The sequence below is a fragment of the Sorex fumeus genome, unplaced genomic scaffold (assembly GCF_029834395.1).
Source record: "Sorex fumeus unplaced genomic scaffold, SorFum_2.1 ptg000032l, whole genome shotgun sequence".
In the NCBI taxonomy this organism is placed as follows: domain Eukaryota; kingdom Metazoa; phylum Chordata; class Mammalia; order Eulipotyphla; family Soricidae; genus Sorex; species Sorex fumeus.
In genome coordinates, this window is record NW_026606089.1 from 4,454,538 (window position 1) to 4,464,221 (window position 9,684).

Consider the following 9,684-nt stretch of genomic DNA (forward strand, 5'->3'; position numbering starts at 1 on the left):
CTTTGTGGAGGTGTTCTTTTCTTTCTTGAAGAATTGTTTTCCAGCGTTTATCTTTGAGCCCATGGTTACTTTGATTGTTCAGAAGTGTTTCTTCAGGCAGAAGAAAGTTGGGTTCAGTTTTCTAATTCATCTTCCCATTCTGTGCCTCTGAATTGGCACATTTAGTCCATTGACATTGAGGAGATTGTTGTGATGGGGATTTGTGCTATCTTTATGTAGAATTTTTGTACTTGTGGGGATTGTCTTAGCTTAAAGTCGCCCTGTTAATTCTTCTTGCAACAAAAATATGGAACACTTTACAAGTTTGCATGTCATCTCTGTGCAAGGACCATGCTAATCTATGTATCATTTCAATTTTAGTATATATGTTACAAAACATAGTAGGAGTTAATTTTTCCATATTTTTCTCTTCTGATTACTTTGAGTGCTGTCCTTACTCACTCCTATGGCAGACAGTGATTCCTAATCAAGGAATGTATTTCAAAGCAGCTTAAATAGATAGATTTAGAACTTTAATGTCTCAGCAAGAAAAATATGGTTTTTACCATATTATCTTTTACCATACCCAAGACATCAGTTTTACAAAATAATTCTTTTGGAAGATGGTACATAAGTCTCGTTTAATGCCCTTCCCTGAAACCTTCATTAAGACCAATAAACTAGAGCCTTTTGCTGTTCTCACCTCAGTCCCGTGTACATCTCCATGAAAAGGTGGATGGTGTTGTCTGCAATTTGACCACCTTGAATGTAAGTAGGATTTTTCTCCTGAAGGAAGAGGTGAGGAGAATATTGATGATTTCATTCCACCTTATTACAAGTACAACTTGAATGGAAGGTGAGACTCATGAGGCTCCTGTAAAGGACAGAAAAAGGGGTCTCAGTGAAGTTTAATGGCCAACACACTTTAACAACACAGACGACTAAATGTAGCCGTGTGCATCTTTGTGTATAGTGAGTTTCATATCTACTGAGAGTGATTCTCAGTCATGACACAAAGGAAAAACAGACCTGTAGTTAAAAATCAAGTTCTCTGTGCAGAGTGGGGTCTCTGAGGTGATTGAACAAGTGTATAGTAATTTATTACTAAGCACATAAGTACTTTTCGATCTAAAATTAATTCCAAATATGTCTAAAACGACAGTCTACTGACCCAGCAGCTGGCTTTCCCCACCGGGGCCCCTTGGAGGGGGAGGGGTGAGTTTCCCACACTGCCCTGAGTAGAGCCCCGGCAGCTGAAGACCTCTGCAACCAGCCATAGGTACGCTTAAGATCACTCTCCCCAAGCTTGAAGGAGCCTCATGCATGAAGGAACTGGAAGCAGAACCTGTGTAAACACACAAAAAATAAAAGGCTGGCGGTCAGGCCATTTCCCCACTCCACGGAGGTCGATGGCGATCGTCAGGAGATGGAAGGAAACGGGGGTCAGGCTGGTTGGTTGTGGAGCAGCAGGTTATTACATGGAAGAGATTTATGTCATGGAGGCCTCAGGAATCCTCAAGCACATGAGCACACTGAGAGCCCTGAAGATCCCCTTATATAGATCATAGAACCTCTAAAAGGCGCATTACAGTGATGTCAACAAAAGGAATTACAGAAAGAACCTTGAGGCAGCAAACCATACATTGTTTCTTTACATCCACATTGATTCCTTTTAATCAGCAGGCCAGTAATACTGGCCTCCAGAACGAAGATACAAAGCCAAACTGAAACCTTCCACAAGCACTTTCACAAGCTGCAAGCACCTTGATTTGCATCCCAAAGACCAGCCTGGCTAGAGCTGGGAATCTATATCCCAAAGATCAGTCCTGGCTAGCACCTGAGATCTGCAGATCTAAGACCAGCTAGGTTTCTGAGAGAAAAGGAAAACTGTCTTGATATACTGAAATCATTTACTGAAGGCAGTTTGAAGGGGAGAAAGCAGTCTCATCCAAGCTAGTCAGGACACACAGGAAAAGAGCTTCTAGGAGGTGTTTCTCCTCTCCTTGTCCAACCAACATATAAGCATATATAATATTAATCATTTTGTATGGACACAGTAAGAAATACTTTGAGCTTGTAGAATTGCTCTCCTAGGGCCATCTCGATCTCAGACTGCAGTGCTCAGGCAAGATATCTTTCTTATTCCTAGCAGCAGGGCCCTAGTCTCATCGTTACTTTTGGATCATGACATCATTTGCCTATGATCAACCTCTTAACTTATAGTTAAGAATTGTGGCACCTTGGCCAGGCCCATCGCGATGACAGTGTGGCACATAACTTACCGGCTTGCCCTGGTTCCATCCAGTCCCACGTCGGGACCCTGCCCTTGGGGTGCTAGGAAGTGAGGGCAACTGAGGCTTAAGTTGAGAAGCAGATGCCCAGGAGTGAATAATATTCAAAGCCAATCAATTCCTAAGTTACAAAGCATATTAATTAATTGTCTTCTTGTATCTATACAAAAGGACCTTGCATTAAGGTAAACTGCTCAAAAGACATAAGGAGAGGAGGAAGGCAATATTAACTTACAGTACAGCTTCAGTGTATAAGAGGGATGAGACCTTACAAATTGGTTGGGGAAGAGAGCATAGAAGTGGTTACAGACAGACAAAGTAATAGGAGTGACTCGGGAGCACTGTTATGGGTGCAATTTGATAAACCTAAGCTCTGTGTACTCCAACAGAACCCAGGTGTGCGGGACCGGGGGATGAGATCTCCAAGGCTGCTCAGATCAAGACTGGGCCCCCTCCATCCAGATCCCCCATCTTCTTAAGTGTTACAAACATGAACTGCCCCTGGAGCCATGTAATTCCATCAATGGCCAAGATCCAGAGACTGGATATTGTTGATAAGATAACAACTCTTATTGTTCAGTTCTCACTCTCACAGAACCTGGTAGGCTTCTGCAAGTATCTTGCCCGCATGGCAGAGTCTGTGTTTCTGGTCACTGTTTCTTTTGAAATACAGAAGCTACTTAATTTAAGATAGTCCCCTTTGTTTATCTCTGTTTCCAGTTGCTTGGCAAGTGGCGTGTTATCTTAGAAGATACCATTAGCTTCAATGTTGTGGAGGGATTTGCCGACCTTGTCTTCAATGTAACTGAGGGATTCTGGTTGATTTTGAGGTCTTTGACGCATTTTTATCTGACTTTTGTGCATGGTGTTAGGTAGAGGTCTGAGCCATTTTCTTTTTGCATGTAGCTGTCCAGTTTTTTTTGCACCGTTTGTTAAAGAGGACTCTCTTGCTCCACTTCACATTTCTTGCTCCCTTATCAAAGATTAGATGATGTATATTTGAGGGTGTGTGTCAGTATATTCAATCCTTTTCCAATGGTCTGTGGCTCTGCCTTTGTTCCAGTACCATGCTGTTCTCATTATTATCACTTCATAGTAGAGTTTGATGTTGGGGAAGGTGATGCCTCCATCGTCTTTTTCCCAAGAATTGCTTTAGCTATTAGTTGGCATTTGTTGTTCTGTATGAATTTCAGGAGTGCTTGATCAATTTCTTTGAAGAATGTCATGGGTATCTTTATAGGGATCACATTGAATTTGTACAATGCTTTCGGGAGTATTGCCATTTTGACAATGTTAATTCTCCCATTCCATAAGCAGTATATATGTTTCCGTTTCCTCGTGTCCTTTGTTATTTCCTGTTGTGTAGGTCCTTTACCTCCTTAGTTAAGCAGATTCCAAGGTTCTTGATTTTCCTGAGGCATGATTGTGAATGGACTTGCTTTTTCATGTCACTTTCTTCTCTCTCATAATTTGCATATAATAAACCCATAGACTTTTGGGTATTGGTTTTATAACCTGCAATTTTACTATGAAAGTCTATTGTTTCTAGAAGCTTTTTTGGTAGAGGTTTTAGTATTCTTTAAATAGAGTATGACATCTGCTGTGAATAGTGAGAGCTTATTTCTACCTTTCATACATAAGAAACCCTTAATATCTTTTTCTTACCTTATTTCTATTGCAAGTACTTCCAGTACCACCTTGAACAGAAGTGCCAAAATGAACTTTTACGTAGCACTTTCTGTCTGTAAATTTCTATGCTAAGAACAGTGGAATATACAGTGATATCTTAGTAATTTACAAGTAAATTATGAAGACAGATACTATAAAAGAATTTCTTTGTATAAATTTCCAAAATGTGTAGCTTTTATTAAATATATTAAGAATAAATCATAGATCTTGATTATACCCTGAAGATTACTTCATTGTTAGAAGTTACCCTTCTAAAATGCAATAAAGTGACACATTTTAAAAATGTTGATGATTCGCTCATTAATTCAATGAATCTGTGTTAGTCTGGTGGTGCAATGCCTCCAGGAAATCAACCTGTACCCTCAGGTGAGTGCATCAACCGTCTAATGGTGTCTTCATGCTTCCTGATAACCTCAAATGGCCACTGTGCCTCGGGCTGGATCCCAACACCTCAGGACTACGTTTCCCGAGAAATTAAACTCCCAAAAGATATGTGGGAGCCATGTTCACAGACCACCCCTGGCTCAGCTATACAAGCTAATGGATTGGTCTTGTTTCAGACACCCATAAACAAATCTTGAAAGAGATCAAAAGCCTCAGTTAACTTTGGACCTGCAAAAGGCTGAACACACTAGGGTAAATGAGAGGGAGGCAGGTTAGTTGGGTGCCCATCCAACCAGAACCCAGTGCAGCCACTTGCTCCCACAATCCAAAATCGCCACCATGCCCTCGTCTGGTTTCCACCATCTCAGGTGGCTCTCACTGAAATATAACAGCTGAAAATTCGGATATGCGGGTTTTGTGACTGATATCTCCAGGCTTTCTCTGGGTCACGATGGGCATCCACCCCCACTCCCCTGTACTTATGGAAGCCTCAGCAGTCATTTCCATACCTCAAAGCTACTCCAGCCTTAGCTTCCTGATAAAAATACTAAATTTCTTGAACAAACATGATGACCTCTTAGTACCTGTACGAGACCCATGATGCACAAAATAAAAAGGAGACAGAGAGAAAGAATTAAAGATCCTGCCATAGAGAGAGGCTGGGCGTGGGGGTAGGGTGTTAGGGGATGGTTTTAGGGAACCAGGAACATTGGTGGTGGGAAATATACACTAGTGGACGGATGGATGTTCGATCCTTGTATGACTGGAAGCAAATTATGAATAGCTTTGCAATGGTCTATCTCACAGATATTCAATAAAACATTAAAAATATATATAATTAATTTGTACCTCAGACTACTGATAGAAGTGTAAAACCCAGCATATCTATTTTTGTGTTCTCTGTAGGAAAATAATGTTACTCACCCGTGTGCCTATAGCTTGAAGAATGCTAACCCCAAAGATACATCAATGACTGTCTTTGGCATGAATATTGTAATTGCAGCTATGTTATGTTTTAGAATCAGTTCATGGACAAGAAATCAAGAGGAGCAAGTGGCAAAGAGCATCAGTGTTGAATGGATACATAATGTTTGAGGAGCTTGCAAGGGAGACTAAAGATTTGGCATGAGAAGAGGGAAGAAACAGAAGAGTGAAGTACTAAGTATCATGAGAAAAAATGCAAGGGAGGACATTTCCTAGCAAGTGGCACACCCTGTTGAGCTTTTGGTGAGGATAAGTATTAGAAAGTATCTTTCCCATTTAGTGGTATAAAGGTAATTTTGATGGGTGCATTTAAAAATTACTTTAAAAATAGAATCACCAAGAGATACACAGTTACAAATTTGCTCATAATTGAGTTTCAGTCATATAATGTTCTAGCACCCTTCCAGTATAATGGTGGCATTTTTGAAGGAATATCCCTGGTGGAAGACTAGGGCATATGAATCTTAACACATTTCACCAAATATATGATCTCTTCTCACATGATATACCCTTTCCCCCTGCTTCTTTGATTTATGTTTTCATGCAATATTTCCTTGTGAACCTCACTCAAGTGAGGGTCCCTATTTAAGACAAGTACATGTTTCTGGGGCATTGCATATTTTTTGGTTGCTGGGAGAGTCTCTAAAGCAATGCTCAGGAGGTGTGGGGGACCCACAGGCAATTCTCAGTAAACGTAGCCATGGTGCTTGGGGTCCTCCGATACTATACAGCCTTTCATACTCTGGCAATCAGGTGGTGCTGGGAGTCAAATTGAGTGCATGTAAGAAAATATCATAAGCACTACACTATCTCCTGCGGCCCTGGGTATTAGATTGATGTCAGCATTCGAGGTCCTCCTATTTGTCAGAAAGCAGAAACTTGTGCAGGAGAAAGTGGAAGAGACCTTAGGGTTTAGCTTCGTTGACTGAGTAGATGGTGGTACCATTAAGATTAGAACATAAAGTAAAAATAAAACCAGAGAAAGATCTAACAATAGTAAAGAGGGCTTTAGTACTCAAAAAGTTTAGAAACAGGCAAATTAGAAAGTAGTTTTAAAAAGTATCCAGGAGAGAATATAGTATTGTGAGTGAACCAATCTACTCTATGGATACATCTCATCCTTGAAATGGAATAGGACAATATGTTACAGTTACAAATTTACAAATAAGATATATACCATCAATTTCTGCTGTGTTCCTATGCTTTACCAAGTATTATTCCAATTTTATATTTACTTTAATGATTAAAACAGTATTTGCCAACATTATACTTTTAATGAAATGTTTTATTAAAAATGTTTTTAAAAAAATTATTAAAAATGTTTTATTAAAATGTTATTTAAAAAAGATACATATGGGCCAAAGAGTAGTGCAGTATGTAGAGTGTGTTTACTTTGTATGCAGCTAATCTGAGTTCAATCCCCAGAACCCTGAGGCTGTCAGAAGGAATCTCTGGATAGAAAGTCAGAAGTGAGCCCGGAGCACATATGGGTGAGCTCCCTTCCCCACAAAAAAGGAAGAAAAGAAAAACATATAACTGATTCTTGAGTAGCATAGAGGTTAAGGGTGCTAAAAGGCCCTCCCGTTGATCGTCGATTTGCTCGAGCGGGCCCAGTAACGTCTCCATTGGAGACTTTGGTGTTACTGTGTCTGGCATATCTAATACTCTCGGTAGCTTGCCGGGCTCTCCGAGAGGGGCGGAGGAATCGAACTCGGGTCGGCCATATTGGCCGCTTGTAAGGCGGACGCCCTACCCGCTGTGCTATCGCTCCAGCCCAAGGGTGCTAATTCCTATATAATTTTTGAAAGCCCCAAATTTAATAGATAGTCTGCTGTTGACCAAGTAGATGGTTTTTTAATAATATTTACTCACATTGTCTGCAAGTAGTGCTATGTGTGGCCCGTAAATCTGTAAATTTTGATACATTTGAAAAAAATTATAATGGATTTTACAATGTACTTTATAATGAATTTGTATTTTATAGTAATAAGTGATAAATTGTATTTCTGTTTTTGTGGAGTATTTGGGCCATAGTATGTGGTGCTTGGGACTTCTGACTCTGTGCTCAAGGGTCATTCCTGGTGGTGCCAGCCATTAATTTCAGGTGACTGTGTGCATGGTAAGTGCTTTAACCCCTCTACTAAGTCTTGGAGCCAATCAAATCAATTATCTGCATATATTTTATACATGCATGGAATACTTTTTCTTAGATTTTTTGATATTTCTAGGATATATTGATCATCTTTAATTATTTCACATCAATACCAATGTCCAAATATTTTCAAAATATAATTATTGACAAAAAATCATATAGAAGTCCAAATTTGTATTGTTCATGGAATAACTATATTTAAAAGAAAAAATAACCACAATAAACATCCAAGTAAAATGAAGGTACATTTCTTTGGAGTCTTTCAATTATGTATTTATATTAGTATATATACAAATATAATCTTTAAAAAATAAATTTCAGTTATTATAAGATTTTATTGAGTTTTTTATAATTGTAATGTTTTACTGCTAAGATGATATTGTTGTGAACATTTATATCTATTTGTCAACTTTTCTGATTGTTTACTTAAGATCTGATATTAAAAAGCTAACTTACTAGGGCTTGAGCGATAGCACAGCTGGTAGGACGTTTACCTTGCAATTGGCCGACCTGGGTTCAATTCCCAGCATACCATATGTTCGCCTGAGCAACACAAGGGGCAATTCCTGAGTGCAGAGCCAGGAGTAACCCCTGTGCATCGCCAGGTGTGAACCAAAAAGAAAAAAAAAAGCTTACTTACTTATGACTGTGTATGTAGCTCAGGGCTAAAGCACTTGGCTTGCAAGTATGAAATTTTGGGTTCTATTCCTCGCACAATAGAAATAAAACCAAAATATCTAACTGTGGTTGAAAATATATCTCAGTGGTAAAATATTTGCCTCACATTTGTGAGGTTATTGTTTGATCCCTGAATTTCCATATACGCACACAAAAGCTAATTTACTTAAAGAATATTAAACTGGTTAAAACTAAGTATATATTGCCATACTATTATACAGATTTAATTCTCAATAAAATAACTTGAAAAGGTCTATTTTTATCATCTTTGCTAGGAAAAGATGTGACCTGATTTTTAAATGTTTGTAATTTGGGGAAACATTTTAATTTGTCATTTTAATTTGTGCTCTTTGTCTATAAGTGAGCTTGAAAATTGCTCTTGTGTTTACGAGGAATTTACACTTCTTTCAATATAGATTATATGATCATAATTTATGCTTATTTTTTCTATACAAGTTTAATAGCTAAATACTGATTTATTTCACAGCACTAATTTATTAAAAACATTCATCTTTTGCCTATCATACTAATTGACATTAGTTGTATGTTTTGCTTGTTTTTTGATTACTTAATTTACTTTTTATCTTTTCTTTCAGATTGTAAGATTTTCACAGAAATGAGCATATGTTTTGCTTTACCTTCTACAGTTTTAAACTGAGAACAACTGTTTGTTTTGTAAAATAGAGATACCTGTGCATTTACAATTACTTCTCATTATTTTTACATTTTAACATATCTCAATTCATCTACAACTTATCATAGTAAGTGTTGTCATATTGAAAGAAGCCACCATTTTTTTCAATCATAGCACTGTAGCACTATCCTCCCGTGGTTCATCCATTTGTTCGAGCGGGCACCAGTAACATCTTACAACACATTGTGAGACTTGTTGTTACTGGTTTTGGTCTATCGAATACGTCATGGGTAGCTTGCCAGGTTTTTGCTATGAGGGCGAGATATTCTGGGTAGCTTGCCCAGCACAGGAATCGGAATCAGGGTTGGCCTTCTGCAAGGCAAATGCCGTACCCTCTGTGCTGTAAACGTTATATAAAATATACTAGTAATACCGAATGTTGTTTCTTTAACAGTGCAATAAAATGATTATTTAGTAATTTTCTTAATTTATTAATGAAATATGTAAGCTCTTGTGTATAATGGGAGTAGTTTTCTAACACAATAGTCTGAGGAAGTTGAAACTGTTATAACTGTCTTGCAGGATGTCATCTCCCTACCCTGTTTCATTCTACCCCTCTCTCTATCCAATTCGGTCTTCTTCCTGGGAATCTGACCTCCTGATTGGCTAGGCTCTACCTGTAACTGCCTATTTTATGACATCATTCTCCCACCAAACCAACCACCAATTTGTCGAATGTTGGGGTTCCCATGCGGTTGTTTGTAAATAAATTTGAATCATCCTGGCAAGTGACCAGTGACCTATGACCAATCAACATTGACCAGTTATCTGTACTGGACACTTGTGGTCTTTAGCCGCTTCAGTATTCAGACGTACTCTCGTACCGTCTCCTC

The 9,684-nt window shown here is 38.6% G+C and overlaps 1 pseudogene; it reads right to left on the reverse strand.

Annotated features, from left to right (window-relative positions):
* Positions 1 to 280: 280 nt before the first annotated feature.
* On the reverse strand, positions 281 to 379 carry LOC130025927 (uncharacterized; annotated as a pseudogene).
* Positions 380 to 9,684: the final 9,305 nt, after the last annotated feature.